Here is a 24,371-nt window from a genome sequence, read left to right as displayed (position 1 = left end):
AAAACATCATATAATACTCAACTGTTTTAAAGTTGTAAACCAGCTTTTACTGCTAGATACATTCACTTGTCCTCACACCATCATTCATCACGGAAGATAAGTATTATCAAAAGTCTTATACATAGAGCTTATATAATCTGATCTTCTGATTTCCTTTTGCTAGATGAACAGAACAAAATTAAAAGCAATCTGATGTCCAATAGATACAACAAACTACCATTCAAAAAATTATTGATAAGTATCATCAGTCGACCAGATTACAATCCGATGTGAAAAGAATTTCAATACCTTACTTAAAGGGACTTTTGAACAAACAACAGATTTTTCACAAATTCTATCTATACATTTCCTTCAAACCAGCTCACAAACTGTTTTCTTTTTTTATCATCTACAAAGGATACATAATCATCCTGCTCCTCACCTAGTGTCTATGAAGTATCCTGCTCATGTTATCTTTGCTATTTTGGACAGATTACCTGCTCTGCTTTGATTAGAATCCAAGAACATTAAGACTATATTGCAATTTTCAAATTGACTAGTTCAACCTTGCTTCTCATGCTATTAATATTAGGAGCAGAGTTTTTTGGAACCATCAAATGTCTTAGAAGGAGCAAACACTTGAATTTTTTTTTTTCTTTTCTGCACAAACTTTTACAACTGTTCCTTTGAACTCTAATAGTGTAATCCTGTCAACTGAACTCAAAGGATTACACTATTAAACTTTGGAAAATAGTGTAATCCTTTGAACATACATGAAGATCTCCCTTCCTCACTCATTAATCACCAGCAGAATTCATACTGGTGACAGGCTTTTAGGTCTAGTTGTGTTAATGGTTTTCCACATTATTTAAGAAACAAACAAACTGAGCGAAACCATATTGTAGTTAGACAACAAAGATTTGAATCTGGCTAATTTCCAGGATACAAGATAGATAACAGTGGAATAGGAGGGCATAAAAATGCAACATTATAAAAACTAGAGTCAGCTTTGGAGCACTGGCTAGAAAATCACAGAACTCTATCAGAACCAGATGTTTTTTTTTTTGGGGGGGGGGGTATTCGTTCTAATTTCTTTCAAGTAAAGCTGAAAGAAAGAAAAGTCAACATTTACTTTTAAGGAAAAGTAAGGAGCCAGGAAACTGGCCTTTTCTGTAGGTACCAATGCAATACAACTATTGAAATATAAAAGAGGTGGAATCAGGATGGAACAAAAGTTAAATAGCTTGATAAAACACTAGAAAGCATGGCTGCCATTCCAATACATGCAAGTTTACTAGTCTTCAGCTCCTTCAAATATCAGTTTTGGATGTGTTGATAGTTTTCTTGCAGCTATTTCAAGCTTCAGTATAAATAAAAAAGGAAGATGGATATTTTCATGAAAGATCACTGAAATATGCTTAGTTCTCTGTATAGCCTTGGCACACTCTTGGACAATCAAGACTTATTTAAGAGAGCAATTTAAAATGGAAGGGGAATAAATGTTTCCACAGCAATAAGAACTATTTCAGTGATTTGGTGAACTTTTGTGTAATTTACACACACACACACACTGGCAATTCAAAAGACTTTTGAGTCTCCATTGATCAACTCAGTTAAGGAGGCCTACAGTGAAGCTATCTGCAAGGATGGAAAAACTCAAAATACCAAAGAATTTAAAAAACAGATACTCATAGAAAATAATAAAGAAATCGTACTGGAGGTTCATAGAAACTAAATTAGCATGTATTCCAAGGGAATTACAGAGAAAATGTAAGAAAGTTAAGTTTTGTGTGAAAGTAATTAAATAAAAGCATGGAATAACTTTTGGAAGAACAGAAGTTAGATAGCATGAAGTAGCAAAATATTCTGAAGCTACTGAAAAAGCTTTTAGAAATGAAGAAAAGAGTGGTCTTAAAAAAATCTTAAGAAATCAGAAATGATTCTTATCTTTAGGAATAAATACATTGAACATTATTAAATGAGATAGGCAGTATCTTAATAAAAATGCTTTTCATTGCTTAATAAAACAGAACAGTGGGATTCACTTATTTTTCAATAGTAAAATGAGTATAATTCAAAATTAGAAGTAGAAAAAAGCTCTGACCAAAAATGCTCAAATATGGAAGTATAAAAGTTTCACAGCAGCCATAATTTATAATTCTGAAAGGCCTAGTTAGAAAGCAATTTGGATAGCTAAGATAGTATTTAGCTGTGAAAAGGGAAATAAATCTGAATGCCAAAATTATGAAGTCCCCAATGTGTTTTATAAGAAAGAATTATGCAAAGATACTTGAAAAAAGACTAAAATTTTTTTAAGAGAAACTTGGGGAAGAAAAGCTGTGTTCAAGCTAAATAAGGATTGAGAAGACCAGATTTTTCTGTAACACAAATAAAATTGATTCTCATTATAGCAAGTTTGTAGTAAACACCTGAATAGTTAGCTATAGTAATCTATGAGGATTGTGTGATATTTGTTAATTTGTTTTAATAGTGCTTGCTTAGTAACATCTTAGCACAGTAATTGTTTTAAGGGAATATGTGTACTAGACATACTTATAGATACATGTAGAATTATAGTATTTTATTCAAAACTGATATATTTCATCCAATGTAGGATGGACATCATCAGGAAGAAAGATCAGTAAATTCAAAACATGAATCATAAGAATGAGTCATGGAGCATGTGCTTACTAGCTTGTGTCTCAGTTGCAGCTCAGTTGATAGGATTACACTATTAGAGTTAAAAGAAACAACTATAAATGTTGTTCCTTTTGTGCAAATTAAAAAAAAAAATAATGGTAATCACTTCCCAAAACTTGGAAATTGGCATGCAGTCGAAGTGGTTAAGTTTGGATGATTTTATGAGTTTCTCAAATTTGAAACAGCAGGAATGAAGAATCTTTGTTTGGAACCAGACAATTCTTCATTCCAGGAGGTTCAAATTTGATAATCTTTTCCTTGAAATATATTTAAAGCTATGAAATCATCCAAATATTAATTGCTCTGACTGTATGCCAATCTCCAAGTTGTGAATATTAAGTATTCATTTTTTTTTTTTTTCACCTGCACAAACTTTTGCAGTTGTTCCTTTGAACTCTAATAGCATAATGCTGTCAAGCTCAGCTGTAACCAATATATAAATTAGAAAGCACATCACTCATTCTTATTTTGAAAGCGGTTACGTAACAGTCTTTCTCCATGATGATGTCCATGTTGCATTAGATGAATTATATCAGAACTTTTGAATAAAATTTTATATTTTTTCTAGATATGTAAGCCATATAAGTATCTATATATAAATTCATCTTAGTAAATATTACCATGATTTTTGAAATAAGGCTCAGTACTGCAGTTCAGAAATTATGCTAATATATTACTATTATTATTTTCGGGCTACTCCAGGGAGTCCTTAGACTCATCGAGGGAGGCCCTAAACATCATGTCCACACAACTATACGACATTCTCACAGTATCTATCATATCTTGCCTTGAACTCGTTCACTGTCATAGCACCCACAACAGACTCAGGCAGCTTATTCCACTCATTTACCACTCGAAAAGTAAAGAACTCAGCTCTAACACCACTGCTAACCACACTCTTGCCCAGCTTCCATAGGTGTCCCCCTAGTTCTCCCACCACCAGTCCTGATCTCAAAAATATCCTCTGAATTAATCTTATAGAATCCTTTTAGCAATTTGAATGTCTCAATCATATCTCCCCTTTTCCACCTATCAACCAGTTTCTGCAACCCACAAATCTTCAACCTGTTCTCATATGGTTCATTCCATAGACCTGCTATCATCTTAGTCACTCGCCTCTGGATCCTCTCCACCTCCTCCCCATCAAGAAGGAACTGAAGTGACCAAATCTGGGTACAGTAGTCAAGATGAGGTCTTATTAAGGCTCGGTACAGAGGTACAATAACTTGCTTGTCTCTGCTCGTTAAGGTATTTTTCAACAACCAAGTGAGTTGATGAGCTGATTTAGCTACTTTCGCAATGTGCCCCCTAAACTTCATCTGCCTATACACCAACACTCCCAAGTCCCTGGCCTCATCAATCTCTTGGAGTACAGTTCCACCCATGTGGTATACTGCTGCTAATCTTTTCACCCCAAAATGCATAACCTTACATTTTGTCACATTAAATTGACATCCATTCTCCTTAGCCCAGAACTCCAATCTATCTAAGTCATCCTGCAAGACTTTGACATCTTCTGCATTCAGTATCGCCCTCCCTAACTTTGCATCATCAGCGAACAAATGAACTGTTTCACTTAGATCTTTCCCTATATCATTAATGAACAGATTAAACAGCAGTGGTCCAAGAACAGAACCCTGCGGCATACCACTAGTCACAGGCCGTCTTTTGGACTCCACTCCTGAATAAACCACTCTTTGATATCTCTCCATCAACCACCCACCTATCCATCTCACCAACCCTATATCCATTCCCATATGTTGTAGTTTACGGATTAGAATTCCATGTGGTATCCTGTCAAACGCCTTTGCCAGGTCCAGCAGTATCACTGTAAACCCATTTCCCTTATCCAGTTCAGCCGTCACCTTGTTATAAAACTTGAGCAAGTTACTCAGGCATGATCTACCCTTTATAAAGACATGCTGTCCCCTGTACAGTATCTCATTTTCATCAATCCATTCCTGTAATTTTCTCTTGACTACTTTCTCCAAGACCTTGACAACAACTCCTGATATGCTGATCGGTCGGTAATTTGCAACCATAGTCTTGGATCCTCCTTTATGCAGTGAAACTATTTTCCCCTCTTTCCATACCTTCAGGACTAAACCAGACCCCGAGACTCAGATTAAACAACATGGTCAAGGGCACTGATAATTCCTTAGCCGCTTCACGCAAGACCCTTGCCGGTATACCATCCAATCCCACAGATGTATTCACATTAAGGTTCTGTAATAGACTATTCACCTCCACTTCATTCATCACAATTCCCGTATAAACTAATGGCTCCTTCATTTTTTAAATGTCTCCACCTGGATGATATACTTTTGCAAAGTGCGTGCTCAGTAACTCCACTATATCGACTGGTTCAGTGACCTCCTTACCATCATCATTCCTTAAAATGATTTCGCCATGTACAGTTTTTTTCTTGCTTGCAGCATATTGAAAGAACTGTTTAGGATTCTCTTTTGTTTGCATAGCTAGTTTCCTTTCATGATCGGCTTTTGCTGTTTTTACCACACTCGTTACCCTTCTGGCCTGCACTTTATACCGTTCATGTGCCTGCAGGTCATCCCTTTCTTTAAATTCCCTCCACAGTTGTTTCTTTTTTTGCAGCTCAAGCTTAATGGTGTTATTCATCCATTTAACCCCTACTTGTTTTACTATTCGGACCCTAGGTATACAATCAGCCATAATCTCCTGTAAATGCTCCTTGACCACTTCCCATGCTCTATCGACGTCCAGCCCTTGCAGCTGTACATGCCATGGCACTGATCCAAGCAATCTCCTAAGCTTGTCATACTTGCCAGCACGGTAATTCCACATATACCCTGTCTTAATCAAAAATTCCACACCTTTAGCCACCTCCCAGGTCAAGACCTTATGATCACTCTCACCAATAGGTGGCAACATGGTCATATTCATTACAGTCAAATTGTGATATGCTATTACCAGGTCAAGCACTCTCACACCCCTAGTATTTTTAATTACATGCTGTCTCAGATAGTTATCCCTTAATAATTGAATAAAATCCATTTCCTTCCTCACATGTGTCCGCTCCTCCTTCCAATCAATGTTACCACAATTAAAATCCCCCATAATAATTCCCTTCTTCCACTCATTTCATCAATTTGTTTATGCATACTATCTCCACCATCTATTCCATCACCTGGTCTATAGCAGCACCCAACTGTATATTTTATTCTGCCAGTCTCAATCTCACACCAAATAGCCTCAAATGAGCTCCTTTCACTATCCTGCAATACAACTTCAATTTTTCTTGGTTGCAGTTCATCAGATATCATCAATAACACCCCTCCCCCCATTTTATTCTCTCTGTCCCTCCTAAACACACTATAACCTACACATTCTATCCCACTAACTATATCATCTTTCGTCAGCCATGTTTCACTAATGCCAATAACCTGTGGCCAGGAAGAGCCAATCAAGGCCAAAATTCTTCCTTCTTGTTCCTAATACTCCTGGCATTAGTATACATGAAATGCAGTGATCCCTTTGTTCCACCCCTATCTTGATGCGTTATTCTAAATGTCCCATTCCCATTTTTTGTCCTTAGTGCTGGCTCAGGTACATTATATACATTTTTACACTCAACTGTCTCACTGATGTCTGCATATCCATTCCCCCCCATCTTTGGTAGTTCTAGTTTCCCTGGTTCTGCACATCCATTTTCACTTCATTCAGCAACACTTTTTCCAGTCTTCGCACACCAAGTCCATTCAAATGCAGGCCATCCATGTTGTATAAGTCCTTTCGCCCATCAAATTCATTCCACACGTCCACGAATTCCACACCACACCGTTTGCATAACCTGCGCATAATGTCATTTGTGATTATGGCCCTCCTTCTAAACTCCTCTCTGTCATACCGCGGCAACAGACTCACCATTCTAACTCTGTTACTCTTTTCTTTCGCTACCTTTAACAATACTTTCAAGTCCTCTCTCAATATAATAAGGATAATAAGGATGTGTTAAATTTTGACAAGCTGGAAAAGGCATATGATAAAGTAGATGCTCCTTATGTGTGCAGTAGTTAGCAAATGATGCTAAAAGAAATCCTAGGAAGTTTTTTCAATATATGGCCAGTAGAAGGAAGAATGATTATGGGAGGATAATGTTGGTCAGGATAATGGGAGAATGATAAATGCTGAGGAGGATAAGTAGAGGTGTTAAATGAGTAGTTCATTATGATATTCTTATGGATATTCCTTGTGAATGAAACATAATACAGAACTTGAGAGCAGTGGGAATGGAGGAGGAATGACTGATGGTGAGTGAGCAGAAGGTATATGAAGAATTGAGCAAACTTGATGTCAGCAAGGTTATGGGACTGGATAGTATATCACTGCATGTTTCAAAGGAATGTTACAGGGTGTTAACAACAGCTTTAACATACATTTTTAACATGAGTCTTGGATTAGCCTAGGTTCCAAAGGAATGCAAAGATGGCAAAATTGTTCTGCTTCATAAAGGAAGTGACTAAGGCTTCGAATTACAGGCCAGTCTGCTTGTCTGGAGTTGTGGTCAAAGTGTTCGAAAAACTAGTGAGGACAGCATGCGTTTGCTAGCTTACTTATAACAAAGTGATGGATACGTCGGACAAGGGGGGGATGCATACACAGTAGTATATTTAGATTTTGTAAAGGTTTTCAATAGATTGCCATATGACAAACTAGTAGTTAAATTTGGAACAGATAGGGTTGGATAGTAGATCAGCGCACTAGAATGGAGATTGTCTGTCTGATAGGTTGAGTATTGGAGGGGGGGGGGGGGGGTTGATATCCCAGAAGAGAAAAGTCACTAGTGGCATGCCCCGGTGATCTGTTATGGGGAAATTGTTATCTAATTTGTATGTAAATGATATTGGAAAGGGCTTAAATGGTGATAATATACAGTTTTTGAAAGTTTATTTTTCACTTGGTCAGACTATAATAAATTTAGTTTAATCCTTTATCCAAGTGTGTGCAAACAAAGTTTGCACCTGAAAGTATCTTTAGGACTGAGGTAAGGCGGTACAACACCGGGCGACTCCTTGCAAAGGTGGAGCAAGCCACCAACACTTCTATCTCAGTATCTCCCATTCCTGAAGATACTTTCAGGTGCAAAATTTGTTTGCACACACTTGGATAAAGGATTAAACTAAATTTATTATAGTCTGACCAAGTGAAAAATAAACTTTCAACATCTTTCTCTAAATCCAGAGTAATTTAATAAAAAGGTGGCACACCGTTTAGCAGCTCCTATAGGAGGAGATGACCTTGCTAATGCTTCTGCCTTGGTATCTCCACTTGGGCCTGGCTCCCACTGAAGAGACCTCAATAAAGGTCGAAACTAGTCTGGGTAGTGGCCCTTCCCATTTAATGCATAACATTATACATATCCACAAGGAGATGTGTTTTGCATTATGGGAGATATTGAGATAGAAGTATTGGTAGCTTGCTCCACCTTTGCAAGAGGTCGCCTGGTGTTGTACCACCTTACCTCAGTCTTGAAGATACTTTCAGGTGCAAACTTTGTTTGCACACACTTGGATAAAGGATTAAACTAAATTTATTATGGTGATATACAGTTGTTTGCAGATGATGTAAAGTTAGGGAGAGTTATGAGAAGTAGAGCAGATGTAGCTTTGCAGGAGGACCTAAATAGACTGTCTGAATGGGCAAGTGTGTGTGTGGGGGGGGGGGGAGGATGTTAAGTTTTAAAATTTGGGAAGCAAAGATGGGATGCAGAGTACAGGATTGGTGGAGATATTTCAGAGGAGGCAGAGGAGATGAAGGGCTTAGGAGTTGTGGTGGACAGGGACTTGAAATTTCATGGATATTTTGCTAAAATCGCAAGGATGACAGAGCTGATTATATGAATGATGTGGAGAATACTGATGAGTAAAGTAAGGATGTTTTAATTCCATTGTACAAAACTTTGATCAGGCATATGGATTACTGTGCAAAGATTTGGTTGCCAAGTTTTCAAAAGGATGATGAGATTTTAGAGAGGATCCAGAGACAACTGACTAAGTTGGTTTCTGGAATGAGTTCAGAATATGAGGACTAGGAATATGAGGCAGATTGAGAAAATGTACATTACAGAGCTTAGTGTAAGTTGGTGTATGGTGTTTGATTGAAATGCAGATAGTGAATGAATTTAAGTTGAGGTGCAATGAGCTGTGCATGTGAGAGTGGGACCTTCCACGATTATTATCAACCGGTACTGTTGATAATAATAATTATGCAAATCCCTAGGAAACAGAGAAATAATTTGTTACAGGACAAGTTCACTAGTGTTAGAGAAAAAAAAATTGATTTTCCTCCACACTCCATTCCCACAAAACAAAGGAAACTACAGAAAATCTAACAAAGGAAATTGAGAAAAATAACAAACAAAGGACATCTTAAAGGATTTCGTTTGTGTTCCAAACACAAAAGGTCAGCAAGAACCAAGCATAAAGAATACAAAACAATAACATGAAAAAGTATAATTGCAAACAACAATAAAAAACACTATAAGGAATGAAGAGTAAGCAATTATAAAAATGACAATGCAGAATCAATATTTAAATTTGGAAATCTTACATTAAATTAAATTAATGTCGCTTACAGAAATCTCCAGTCTGTATCATTATCATGTTTCCTGATGCACCCTCAAGGAGTGAACTGGATACTATGAGTACTACATGAATAAGTTTACATTATTACCTCTTTTACCAACCTTTCCTCTCCCGTTAAAAGTAATCATACTACCTTAGATCGGCCTCTGTTCACATGTTCCTAAATGCTAACAAAATCAGCATCCTTCCTAATATCTTCTTTTTTAACATCATGTTCATTACCATAATTTTTGAGAATTTTTCTAGTCTTTGATCAACTACTTCTTTTCTAGTCCAATTCTCAGATCCATAAGTTAAAATTGGTTTGAACACACTACTAGTTTATAGTGTTTGGCTAATTTTTCTCTTATTCCATATAAATTTATTCAACTGGCTCCCCACCAGATCAGCTTTGCTTATTCTGTTGTCTACTTTCATATTTAATTTGCCATTTTCAGTAAAAAATTGTGCCTAAAATAGCTGACATATTTTACTTCTTCTATAGGGTCTCCACTGAGAATTGAAATTTTCTATTTTCCTGCTGTTCTCATACTTTTGGTCTTTCTACTGATTTTTCTACCAAATTTGTTATAGTTGTTGTTCAATTTAGCTACAGACTCGTTTTAGTGTTTTAAAAAGGTTATTTCTGGCCTTTTTGCATGCTTTACCTACATCTACAAAAACTTAGATACAGATTACTGTTATATTCCAATGATTTCTCAACTACTTACTTAAATAAAGAGCCAATAGGCTTCACTTTGGCGATGTAACATTATTTAAATTAAGGGGATATTAAATCCCACATTATTTCAAAGCCGAATAGGAAACTCAAAGAGTTTCATGCCGAATACAGTAAACTATAAAAGTTTCGGCAGATTGTAGCGTAAGCTAAAGCACATAGTTCAACACTAGGGCAACTTGTAGCAAAGGTGGGTAAAGTTTAGTGTTGCTACAAGTTGCCCTAGTATTGAACTATGTGCTTTCGCTTATGCTACAATCCGCCAAAACTTTTATAGTTTACTATATTCGGCATGAAACTCTGATTCCTATCTTTGAGTTTCTTATTCAGCTTTGAAATAATGTGGGATTTAATATCTCCTTAATTTAAATAATGATTTCTCAACTATTTGCTATGAAGTGAAAATCTCATCATGGCAATTTCTAAATTTTACCTGGACCACTGAAGGAAATTTCCTCTGAAATTCTCACATTTAGTTTCATTTTCCCTGTTATAGACAGATACTGTCGTTTGTCTATCCAATCATTTGGAATTTAACCTTCTCACCAGACTTTTTCAATTATGCATTGTAGCCACTGGAAAACTTTTATACCTCCATATGTGAGTATTTCTGGTTGAATATCATTTTACTCCAGCTGTGTTTCCACACATTTCAAGTTTCTGATGGCCTTTGCTACTACAAATGTATTTCCAAATGTATTCCACTTGAATATTTTTTTAACCATCGTTTCATTTCAGGGAATTTTGTGAGAAGTTGGTTTTTTAAAGGTTGTAAAGGAGGTGACTTTTATCTGTTTTATTGTTTATTTTTAGAATAATTGACATTTTATATTATATTCTGCTGATGCCCATGTTTTTATTGTATTTGGTATTTCATAACATATTTTGAGAGATATACTGCAATATTAAATAGTGCAAGAAAATGGCATCAAAAATGCACAAAAACAGAGTAGAAAACACAGTAAAGCATGAAGATGAAAAAAAGACTTACCCTGCTGAAGAGAAACATCTGGATATTTGAAGATGAATTAACTTGCAAAATCTTAAGATTAAAATATGTTTAAAAATGAGACTTTTTGTGGTTATGAGACCATCGGTACTTTATTAATATAATCCTGCCTAGTTTCACTAGTGACTATCTAGCTTTTGTCAAGGCTGAATGGTACATACAAAAAAATATGAGAGAATACAGAAACACTGCTAAATGTTAAGCAGTTAAGTTTGAAACTATGCGTGACAACAAGTTCCTGTATAAAGACAACCTCCAACAACAAGGAACAGTCACCCAGTACGCTTCAACAGTGGTCATCCCTTATGTAGATTCAGTCTCTTCAAGATTAGCAAGAATGTTAAAATCTCATAACATCAGAGTGGTATTTAAGCCTACCACTACCATCAGACAAGTATTAAGATCTCCTAAAGACAGTGTACCATTTTTCAAATATCCAGGTGTTTATAGAATTCCATGTACATATGGCCTTTCATATACTGGGCAAACTTCAAGAAGCCTGGAAATCAGACAGAAAGGGCATGTTGGGCAATCACAACAGGACAGTCTCCTCAGGCTTAGCACATCACTTTGCAACTTCCAACCATGCAATTGACTGAGAAAATAGCTCTATGCCATATTGAATGATGATTACGGTTACAGAATTTTCAAGGAAACGGCAGTGGTATTAAGAACAGGTAACAGCCTCAACAGAAATCAGAGTGCCATACTGAAAGATATATGGAAAAACTTAATCAACTCACTCAGTTTAACGGAACTACAATACGTGAAAAATCATGTAACACGTGTGCATACAACACGTATCCATGATACTGACTGAAGCTTCTCAACACATGCATGCATTGTCATGCATAGTTTCAAACTTAACTGCCTAACAGTTAGCAACGTTTCTGTATTCTCTCATATTATTTTGGGTGTACCGTTCAGCCTTGACAAAGCTAGACAGTCGCTACTGAAAGGTAGGAAGGATAATATTAATAAAGTACCGATGGTCTCATAACCACAAATAGTCTCATTTTTAAGTATTTTATGACCAAATATGTATAATTTAAATTAGAATATGTTATAGACAGACAACATGGGAACTGCAAAAAGTCAAGAGGAGTTTAGAGACAATATGAAGGAGAAGAAAGTTAAACAGTTGAAGGAGAGACAACAATGCACTGAAATATTAGTAATGAAATCAGGTCAGTCAAGATGAATATAAAAATAAGCACATTATTTGGTATGGTGATTCCCACATAAAACATGTCATTGATAACTATGTAATGAAAACAAAAATAAAATAAAATACAACTGAAAGACAGAAAAAGAAATACAATAAATAATACAATATGAGAGAGGACATGAAAGGATTGCTGGAATAAGCAAGAGTGAGAGAGTAAAAATTGTTAGTGTCGTATGTATTGCCAAGATATTTTATTATTATATAACCTCCAGGGAGTCCAATGACTCATCGAGGGAGGTCACCTACTCTACAACTCTGTCTCCGCCACTCATTCCAACTGCAACTAACCGCAACTACAATCATCATTTACACCAACGCCATCTACCGTCCACTACCACCAGTAATATTTTCATCACAATCACAAACATCCATACCCACGGTGGGATTCACACCCACAGCCTTTTAGCTGGAGAGCGGATATGCTAACCACTCGGCCAAGCAGGTTGGATTGGCCAAAGTGGTTAGCCCTGATATCATAGCCTTGAATTAAGAAGGGCTATGATGACAAACAATTTGATGTTTAGGCTGTGTAAAAGGAATGTTTGGAGTAAGTTTAAGGGAAAAACTGATTTATACAAGAGGGACATCATGCACTTGAATGTCTCATACCAGTAAAATTATTTATTGGTATGAGACCAAAGAGAGAGATAGAGACAGGAAAACTAGATCATGATGGGAGGAATGGTGAGAATCTATACATAAAAGCAACTAAGTTATGCAACTATATTAATATTATGAATATACTTGGTCATGGAAACGATTATGATGAAGGGATGATTGTGTGTGTTCATCCAGCTCAGACTTATTAAGAATGTGCAAGGATATGAGTCTGTGTAGCTCAGTGGATGTGGCGTTTGCACAAAAGGGCGGTTAACTTCACAATGGAAGAGTTGGTTTCAAATCTAGTCAGTGACTAGAGAAAATTTTTCTAAGCGTTTTTTTTTTTTTTTTTTTTTTTTTTTTTTTTTTTTTTTTGCCAGCCTGGTTGGCCGAGTGGTCAGCGTATCTGCTCTCCAGCCAAAAGGCTGAGGGTTTGAATCCTGCCGTGGGCATGGATGTTTGTGATTGTCTGTGAAAATACTAGTGGTGATGATGGGCAATCGATGCCATTGGTGTGGATTGTGGTTCGTTGTAGTAGTATGATTGAATGGAGATTGAGTGGAGACAGAGACATAATAAATAAGCATTAGATATGAATAGGGGATCATAAAGTTGTTCAACTGGGGCATGCAAACTATGGAAGAGCATACAAAAAAAAAAAAAAAAAGCCTATCTCTACATGATGAATGCAAAGAAGTATCAGGAACAAATTAATAAGACCTGACTATAAGAGGCAGTTATACTAATTAGTATCAAGTGTAAGGGATACAATATTTTTAGGAAGGATAGCCAAGATAAGAGAGGAGGGATGAGGGTAGTCATGCTATGAATGCAATAATACTAGTTACAATATTTTTGTAGTGAGTTTGAAGTTATCTGGTGTGAGGTGGAATCTAAAAAAAATCAAATATATAGTAGAGTGTTGTTATAGAGCTATTGAACTGGTTACTGGTGAAGAAGAAATGAATCACCCAATCAACCCATTGGGTGGTAAACAGGTAAATCATTATGTGTGACTTTAATTCTCTAAACACTGATTGGAAAGCAGTGAAAACCAATGAAAAGAATGAAACTGAACTTAGTGAGCTGTCACAAGACAACTTCCTCAAGCAGCATGTGAGAGAAGAAAATTGAGATCAAAGAGTGTTAGAACTAAATTATGGTGTGAGGGGGGGGTTCACTTGAAGACATAACTAATCCTCTTCCAATCAGTAACAGTAATCATGCAGTACTGACCTGGGAAGAAGCTAAGTATATGAAGTCTATGAAGTCTATTAAGAAAAGGTTGCATGCTGAATTACAAAGCAGGAAATTATGACCAACTGATGAATATACTAGGTTCTTTTGGCTAGTAGCATCAGTTGTTAGATGGGAAGGATGTCAGCAGTGCATGGGATAATGCAATTTCAGAATGCTTCATAGAATTTGAAGTTAACTGGATCGCAATTTCATTAAGCAAGGGATTCTTAAGCAAAAAAAAAAAAAGATTATGTGGAAGGAATCTTGCATATGGATGATGTCAGTCATGAAAATTATACTGCAAAGGCCACAGGAGTTAAAAGTATTATATGGAAAGCTAAGTCTGAGTATGAAAAGAAACTTTATCTGAAATCTAAAGACAACTAAAAAGAATTTACAGTTATGCTGTTAGTAAAATAAAGATTGAACGTAAAAGAATCTCTCCACTGAACGCACTGCAATCCAGCTTAACGATATAGTATTCTAAAAACACTAACTCACAGTCAGAGCAATCTGTTAATACTCTTACTAGTGAACTCACTTACTTGTACCAGACATTTTAGCCAATGGCTATAATCCCCCCCTTCCCCACACACAAATTTCCTTCATCACTTAATACATGAGACCACAGCAAACTGTTACCATCCCATACACTCAGGGCACATCAGAAAAGATATACAGAGCACTGAATAAATATCTCCTCACCACATTTAAACCATATATCAAATTGGCAACTCTCATCAGTTAACCTAAGGGCAAAGTCTCTCCTTTATCACATCCAGGAGTGTATTAAGTGTCCGGTATTTGTGACCTGGCTTACTATGGACAGATAGGAAGGTTGACATTTGCCTGGGAGAACATAAAAAATGCATTCAGCACTATTGTTGTGGCAAGTCAGGACTAGCAAATTGTACCTTGGATACCCCATCATACAGAATCAAATGGAAAACAACAAAAGTGCTACACAGACATCATTATAAGTCAGCAAGACTATTTTTGTAATCAGCAGCAGCTTTAAAACATTCCCCAAACCTCAACAAGTATGCTTGTATCAACAATTTACCAAAAATCTGTGAGACAGTCGTTTTAAGATCAAATTAATACTAGTTAACTCTCTCTTTATCTAACAACAGATGGCACCATTTAGGTCTTGAGTTCCTTGTGCTGTCTGTCATAATTTTTAAACTGGTCCCACTGTTAACTAGTGCTGTTGCTGTTTGCATACAAGGACAAACTATTTTTGGTGCTCTGAAGATGCTGGTATAACACCAGCTAAATATCAGCAAGTAAGTTTAATAAATTTTAATTATTTTCTTATTATTTTTGTGTTGTGAATTAAAACATTAAATAAACTAATCACAAGAATGAGAATTTGTGGACTGCAGACTCTAGCAAATAGAAAAAAGTAATATGATAACATAAAACAGGAGGAAGTAATATGATAGAGACCTACACATGGTTCCCCTTAGTTGGAGGAAATGCCAACTAGACCTCTAGGTGGCATTTCCTCCAACCAAGTGAAATACCACCAACTCAAGGTGGTGGTATTTCACTTGGTGAAATACCACCACCTTGCTTATTGGAGACCCTGAAGTAGCTAAAGTCATGTTTGGTCGCTAGAGCAAGGGTTCCAGTTTCTATCTCCCACCACTCTTCCCACATGCAGTGAAAGTAATACCCTCAGTGACACACCAATCTCACTGTAGGGGACCAGGACACTCCTCCATTCGAGGGTACAGCAGCTCCACAGGCTGGCCAACAGGGATTAGAGCAGGGAGAGGATGAGAGTCTCCATAGTTCAGCTGGTATAGGCAAGCCCTTTGGTTGGAAAGACCCAGGTTGAAATCCTGTCTATGATGTGAGGAACCTCACATCATAGATGGGATTTTGCTCACTTCAGTGAGCAAAATTACCACAATTTTGTTCCTGTATGCTGATTTTCATGATGGTTTCTTTAATTGTAACTAATCCTACATTGTGTGTGTTGGGGGGGGGGGTAAAAAGGAATGCTCTTTTCAGAATATGAGTATATTAAAAAACAATAATTACAGAGAATGATATATTTGATTATTAGTTACTATATTTGACTTATTAAAAGATATAAAAAAACATATATAAGCAAATATAAGGAAGAGAAAGAATAGGCATGAATAAAAATACTTTCAGCACTGTAAAATGGATTATGAATAATTCACATCTGTGATATTATATGTGTGCTTGTGTTGTAAGCATCTGGGATGGAGTGAAGAATACATTATTATTATTATTATTACATGACACCTCCAGGGAATACAAGGACTCATCGAGGGAGGGCACCTACTCTAAAACTCTCCGCCTCCAACACTCAATCCATCAACTACAACGAACTGCAACTACAGCAACAGCAAATCATCTTGTACAGTTTATTCTACTTGTAATGTGTATTTCTTTCTTTTTTATATATTTCACTTTATTATTTGATAAATCTTTTCTTTACTAATGATAAGTTTTTTTTTTACATAGTAGTATAATATATACATAAATAATTTTGTTCTTAATAATTTTAATTCTTGGAATTTGCTTGTCTACCTGGAGTTTCACAATCCTGAATTGTAGATAAGAACTGATCTGCATATCTGTCAGTTTCTCTTCCCACAAATTCCATTAGGTATCAGTTAGAAACAGAGAGTACACTGCAGATGGATTTTCCACATCAAGTGGTAAAAGTAGCTCCTGAACCAATATTGCCATGTTACTTACTGGATTTCATTCATTTGAAACTGAAAATTCAGAAACCTTACTTTGTGAACTATTCTTATTGTTATTACCCAAGCTACCATGGAGTCAAAGATTCAACTAGGAGGTCCTTTTATCATACACACAGCTCATCATACTGCATCTTAAACACACTCAAATTCTCTGCAGACACCACACTCTCAGGCAAGGCATTCCAATCGTTGACAACTCTGCATGCAAAAAACCTTCTCACTCCCCTGCTCACATCCTCTTTATACAGTTTCCAGGGATGACCTCTGGTTCTCCTCTGATCTCCTACTGTTTTCTGTAGAACCTCTCCAACATTGATCCAATAACAACCTCTTACTAACTTGTAGGTCTCTATCATATCTCTCCTCTTCCTCCTATCCACTAGACTCTGTAAATTGCATTTTCTCAATCTTTCCTCATATTCGACATTCTAGAGGTCAGAAACTAACTTAGTCAGTCGTCTCTGGACCTTTTTCAAAGGCGACTGACTAAGGTATATCTTCATCAGATGAGGAACTGCCCTGTAAATACAATACCTGATTGAAATCATCATCTGAATTATTCACTACATCTTGAAATTCATCAGATGTAGAAAGTTTATTTTTCACTAGGTTAGAATATAATAAATTTAGTTTAATCCCTGATCCCAGTGAGAGCAAACAAAGTTTATGCCTGAAAATATCTTCAGGACTGAATATAGTGTTGTACTATCTTACCTGGGTATGTAGTACAACACCAGGCAACTTGTAGCAAAGGTGGAGCAAGATACCGTCACTCCTAAACCAGTATCTCCCAAAATGCAAAACACATCTCCTTGCGGATATGTATACTGTTATGCATTAAGGGATTGGCCACTACCCAGACTAGTTTTGACTTTTATTGAGGTCTCTTCAGTGGGAGCCAGGCCCAGAACTGGAGATACCAGGCAGAAGCAGTAGCAAGGTCATCTTTACCTATAGGAGTTGCCAAAAGGTTTGCCACCTTTTTTTTTATTAAATTACTCTGAATTTAGAGAAAGATGTTGAAAGTTTATTTTTCACTAGGTTAGAATATAATAAACATATTACATAGCTATGCATAATTCTGTTCTGTAACAGAACAAATTAAACTGGGAAATTGTATCTCAATGACAGGACAGAGAATTAGCAAAGCAAGAACCAAATATAAAAGATAGAAATCAACAACATGAAAAACTAAAAGTTTTTTCAGACAATAAAATCCAGTAAATCCAGAAAATAATGAGAGACATGAAAAGAACTAGAAGAGTATGAAATTATAAAAATTAAAATGCATAATTTGAAGTGTTAGGTTATCTTAATGGCACTTACCTGAAATTGTCATAATTAACTAAATATGTGCAGACTTTACCATTAAAATTAAAAAATTAGTAGATAAAGAATCTTTCAAACAAAAAATGTGCTGTTATCCACCCAAACTTCATAACTTTTAATTAATTGCAAATTAAAGAAATAATTTATATTGGAGCACTGGAAGAGGGTGTTTTGTATGAAGACTTCAGCAAAAATGCCAGATAATTTCTTTTGGTTAGTTAACTGTGGTTTCTTATGTGTGAGAATTGTTGTAGAAGTTGTGTGCCTGTAATGCATGCTTGTTTGGGTTTTCTTATGAAGTCTTTGATCTTAGAGCAATGTATACTAATGGACATCAGATGCAAAATGGCAGCTGCTTTTGTCTATTCATAAATTACATTTTGATTTCAATCATTTTATGAAATGCAAGGTGTGCCATAATTAATGTCTGAGTCTACATGCACTCGTTGGATTATGTGAATAAGTTATGAATTTTTAGGATGGATGAAAGGAGAATATATGCAAAGAACAATTTGAATGTGGAGTTGATGGGAATTGATATATCAGTAACCCTTGGTTACTGATATATCAATAACCAAGGGAATAGCAATGGGAATTAACAATCAGTTCCCTTAATCAATAACCATGGGAATTGATATATCAGTAACCCTTGGTTACTGATATATCAATTCCTATCAACCCCACATTCAATTCCCATCACATGAGAGTAGCAAGAATGCAATGAAAACAGGTGCTCATCTGATAGCAAAGAGAGATACCGTGAAAGAGTAGTGAGTAAATAGTAAGAAAATTATGAGAAAGCAGGTGACCAATCTAATGAGAGAAGCAATTGATTGTAGTGTGAATGATTTAAGCGATAAAAGCATAGCCAAAATCAGGAATAGTGAATGCACTACAGATGCGGTGAAATGACATGGTAGAAAGTTGTCACATGGGTGAAAATGCAAAAGACAGTAGAACAGTAAATGAATGAAAGCAAAATATTATAGAAGCTAGTATGAAAGACATAAACATGAGTGAGGATATTAGAAAAGAACTGGTAACATTAAGGAACAAATTGAGGCATATGCAGAATTAGATAGGACATTCTCCAAATGTCCTATCTAATTGGAGGTGTAAGAAGGAAGGTGGTAGATGACTCAAAGATATTGCAGTAGAATGGTAGAAAGTAGTCGAGTGCCATATGGTGAAAGATGTGAGAATGGAGCAAGTGTCAAAAATATGACTGAGAGGGGTAGCTGTTGAGAGGAGAGGAATTGACTGTGCTGATTGGAACTAATGATTTGTGAAGAAGTGTGACTGAGTTGATACAGATTAGCAAGTGTTGCTGGAAAATTGAAGCAGAAGAGTGTGAAAAGGGGGTGTTAATGAGTTATGGTAGTAGTAGTGAGCTGAGGAGAAAAGCAATGATTATGATTGGCATGATAGCTAGAATGTGCAGGACTTGAGTATGTGGATGTATGGGATAGATTTGAAGATAAGAGAGCTGTTTGCTGTTAATGGTCTGCATTGGAGTGAGAGCAGTAGTATGAAACTTGGTTGATAGTTGATGAGAGGAGGAACATGTGTGGCTAGTCAAGGGGGCAGGGGAATAGTTGGTGGAGCTGTGAGTGTAATATACCAGGATCATTGTGAAATAAATGATGAAGAAAGACAACAATATAAGGATGGTTTCAATGGGACCAACAAAGTCAAAAGACTCAAATGATGCAGGTGAGTAACTGTGGGAAGAAAAGGGGTAACTAGGAGAAAGCTACTGTAGTTGTACCCAGTGCAATAAGTTTGTGGTCTTGATGCAGTTAGTCAGGCAGGAAATCATTAGTGTCAGTGAGACATAGTTAATGGAGAATGACATATTCTTGGGAATAGAATGTGATGGTTATAACATTTTTCAAAAATACATTAAAGATAAAAGTGGAGGTAAAGTACTATTGTGTCCACCCCTCCCTCCATGTAGAACTTGAAGAAAGCAGTAGTGATAATGGCTTAAAGCCATTTGGTGCAAAGTAGAGGTAAGCACAAATGTTAACTATTTAGTGAGGTGTTGCTACAGGTCAAGAAATGTAGAGGGAGATGATTCTTAAATGTTTAGGCAGATCAGACTGGTGAGTGACATGAGAGTGACAATAATGAGTAACTTTTACTATAACTGGAAATAACATGTGAGAATGGATGATTGAATTCCTTTAGCTACTTTGGGACAATTACTTTATGCAACTTGTAATTGACGCAGTATGTGAGATATTAGTATGGATTTTATAATATTATTTTGCACAATGATAATAGAAAATGTCACCAAGATACCAACTGGGGTTGAATGATCATGTGGTTTTGACATGGGAAGTGGCTAGGCAGGAATACAAGCTTCACAGACCAAAAGAGATGTGTGGAATTATAGATCAATAAAGTATGATATATTAAGGAAAGAGACAGTGATTAATCATTTGAAGGGGAGAGAAATTAGCAGTTCCTGGGACATGGTCCAAAATTGGTTACTCATGACAATGTCAGATTGTAATTTTTAAGGTTAAGAAGATAAATACAGCACAGGGTGAAATGGATGAATCATGGAATTATGCTGCAGGGACTTCTGAAAAAGAAGATGTTATTGAGGAAATTTAAAGAACAGGATATGAATCCTGAATCATGAGAAGCATAAAATACAGACTAGAAAGATGATGAATCCAGTAAGGAGGAGAAACTGGCATTTGTAACTGTTTATTAATTTATTATTTTATATTGAACTGCGCAAATTGCAATATTTAGTTTTTTATTACATTATTTTTTTTCTCAAATGCGTTAACTCTTTTTATTTGTTATTTTCGTGGTTGCTTGAGCTTGTACAAAATGCCTATATGATCTAATCTCTAACTCAAGTATAACACTATTATTTATCTTTTGTCATCTCATAATCTACTTAGCTTACCCCCTTTCAAGGCCGTAAAGTATAGTCTCACACGTGCTAGTATCGTAGACTTAGGAAAAGCCTTGGGACGGGACCAAATCCTTAATCGACGTTGCTATAATTCAAATGTATTAATTCTTAAAAATTTATTTTTGTTAACAACTGTGCCATTAAGGATCATGTAAAAGAATTTTCTATCTTTCCTTTACATGCAAAAAAAAAATTTAGCTAAGCATGTATTACTATTACAATTATTATTCAGGCCTCCATGGAGCCAAAAGACTCATCGTGGGAGGTCCTTTCTAAGAAACACAAGTCTATCAAGCCTCATCGAGGGAGGTCCCTCCTAGGAAACACAAAATCTATCATACTACCACTCCTTAAATGAATTGATCGTTCTTGCTCTCACCACTCCATCAGGCAATGCATTCCATGGTTCAACCACCTTACATGCTTCTTGTGTAGAGGCTTATACAGAAAACCCACACACACAGGCAGATACATTCACAAACTCTCCCACCACCACCCCTCACAACAATATGGCATCATTAAAACCCTTACCAAGAGAGCACACAATCTTTGTTCCAGTGGAACCGCCCTCACTACTGAGCTTAACCACATACACAGAACTTTCCTCTCCAATGGCTACAGCGAACACAGCATCAAAAAAATAATCAATTCCTCCCCCATTCCCCATCCCTCTCGTCAACAAGAATTTAAAAATGCCATCACCATACCCTACATCCATGGCACTTCGGAAAAAATAGCCAAGATACTAAAAAAGTATAACCTACACACAGCATATAAGCCCTACAGCAAACTGGCTACCCTTATCCGTTCTACAAAAGATCAGCTCCCTCCTCTCTCTCTGCCTGGAGTTTACAAAGTACCCTGTTCCTGTAAGCTTGCGTACTTTGGACAGACAGGCAGATCAGCATCCATCCGCCTAGAGGAACACAAGTCGTACATCGTTAAACACAACTATGGCCATTCAGGCTTGGCTGACCATGTTTTGGACACTACCCACAGAGTATCATGGAAGAAAACCACCATGCTCCACCACAGAATATTCAAGAAAGAGAGACTTTTCTTAGAAGCAGCAGCAGCAGCTCTCAAAAACCAACCAAATCTTAACAAATACGGTTGTATTAAGCTTCCGAAGATTTGGGAAACGGTCATCACCAGAGGTCCCACCTTACATTCCAGGCCACCTACAACTGCCCTTAGAGGGCGCTCCACCTAGATAGGACTTTATTGTCACCCACGTGGTTGGGCTTAGTATTGTAAGTTTTTGTGTGCATGTTACATTAATTGTCTTTGTAATCCCCGTAGATGTCCTAGTGACTAGGACGAAATATAGGAAGTATTAAATTCTATTTTAATTCTTTTTGAGTGTTGTAAAAAAATCCATTAAACCTCCAACATAATAACACCTTACATGCAAAGAAACCACTCCTCACCCTCCTTCTCAGTTTCCTTTTGTAACTTCCAGAGATGGCCCCTAGTCATGATTCCTTCCCACTGTTCAACCAAGCAAAAGAACTCCCCAGTGTCAACCCGGTAACCACCTCTCAACAGTTTAAAAGTCTCAATCATATCACCTCTCCTTCTTCTATCCACCAAACTCTGCAGTCCACACTCCCTCAGCCGATCCTCATAACTAACATTGTACAGTCCTGACACCATCTTTGTCATCCGCCTTTGTACCCTTTCCACAGTTAATTTATCCCCTTCAAATTCTGGAGACCAGATCTGAGAACAGCAGTCCAAGTGTGGTCTGATCAGAGTCTTATACAACGGAATGATAACCATTTTAATTCTGCAGGTCAGTGTCCTTCTCATTATTGCAGCAATCCTCTGTGTTACCTTCACTACCTTTGCAATATGTCCCCTAAATTTCAGGTTTCTATCAATCATCAACCCCAGATCTCTTGTCTCCCTTACTTCCTCCAGTTTAACTCCTCCCATAGAGTATGCAGCATCCCATCGATGTGTCCCAAACCTCAAGACCTTACATTTTGCTACATTAAACTGACACCCCCATTCATTTGCCCATCTATCTAGCTTATTCAAATCCTCTTGCATGGCTATCACATCTGCACTATTACTAATAACCCTTCCCAGCTTTGCATCATCTTCAAACAACTAAATATCCCCTTGCAATCTGCGAACAATGTCATTGATATAAAGGTTAACCAATATAGGTCCCAGTACTGAGCCCTGTGGAACTCCACTTGTAACCTTCTGCCTCTTTGATATTGCTCCACCATACACAACTCTCTGATACCTATCGGACAGCCAATCCTGAATCCAGTTGACCAATCTGACATCCAGACCCATGTAATAGTAGAGCTGAGCCTCTGTAGCTCAGTTGGTATAGACAAAGCCTATGGTTGGAAAAACCTGAATTCAAATCCTATCTAGGATGCATAGAATCTTTATCAGGGCTTTTTTGACTGAAGGTGAGTTAGCCATTCTCATATGGAAATTACAGGATTTTTTCCCTAGAAATTCAGGATATTTTGTCTGCCAACCAGGCAGACTGGCTAGCAGAACTCATGTAATTTGCAGACAAAAATACATTACCAAGTGTGGGCATCCTAGCCTTATCATCATACGCTAATAATAATAATAGGATAGATGCAGAAGTTATTAAGTACGGTTTACAGGATAGATATGGGAAAAATTTTTAAATACATGAAAAGAGGGGAGAGAGCAAAAGAAAATGAAATTGTGAAGGAGTGCTGTCCTCATATCCATAAAAATCCAGTCCTTGTGTCCTTAGCAAGAACATGAGGACTAGATTTTTTGCTTGGAAATTGATGAATGAGCAATTTGAGCTGTCAGAGGTAGTTGTGAGTGATCTGATCTGACAATGAATGAGTCAAAGATAATATGAAATGTGAATAATGGTTAGCACTGGCATAAAGTAACAAGTCTTTTGACACATGCAGATACCCACATAATAACAACAATAAATAACAAGCACATAAATTTCACTCTTCTATGTGATACTATTATTATTATTATTATTATTATTCAGGCCTCCATGGAGTCAAAAGACTCGTCATGGGAGGTCCTTTCTAAGAAGCACAAGTCTAACAAGACTCATCGAGGGAGGCTCCTCCTTTGAAACACAAAGTCTATCATACCGCTCCTTAAATGCACTGACCATTCTCGCTCTCACCACTCCATCAAGCAATACATTCCATGGTTCAACCACTATCAATAACTCTTAAATCAATTCTATCTCAAGCAACTCCGAATATTCAGTCATAGCCGTAACTTTACTTA

The 24,371-nt window shown here is 36.8% G+C and overlaps 1 protein-coding gene across 5 annotated transcripts in view; it reads right to left on the bottom strand.

Moving 5' to 3' along the window:
- Positions 1-24,371, bottom strand: part of LOC150097294 (hepatocyte growth factor-regulated tyrosine kinase substrate-like) — a 274,352-nt gene that overhangs the window by 97,475 nt on the left and 152,506 nt on the right. The gene's annotated exons all lie outside the window — the stretch shown is intronic.

This window comes from Typopeltis vanoorti, chromosome 17 (assembly GCF_054136105.1).
Source record: "Typopeltis vanoorti isolate ZY-2024b chromosome 17, IOZ_Tvanoo_1.0, whole genome shotgun sequence".
NCBI classification, from domain to species: domain Eukaryota; kingdom Metazoa; phylum Arthropoda; class Arachnida; order Uropygi; family Thelyphonidae; genus Typopeltis; species Typopeltis vanoorti.
The sequence above is the reverse complement of the archived record's forward strand: the minus strand, read 5'-3'. Positions and strand labels throughout refer to the sequence as shown.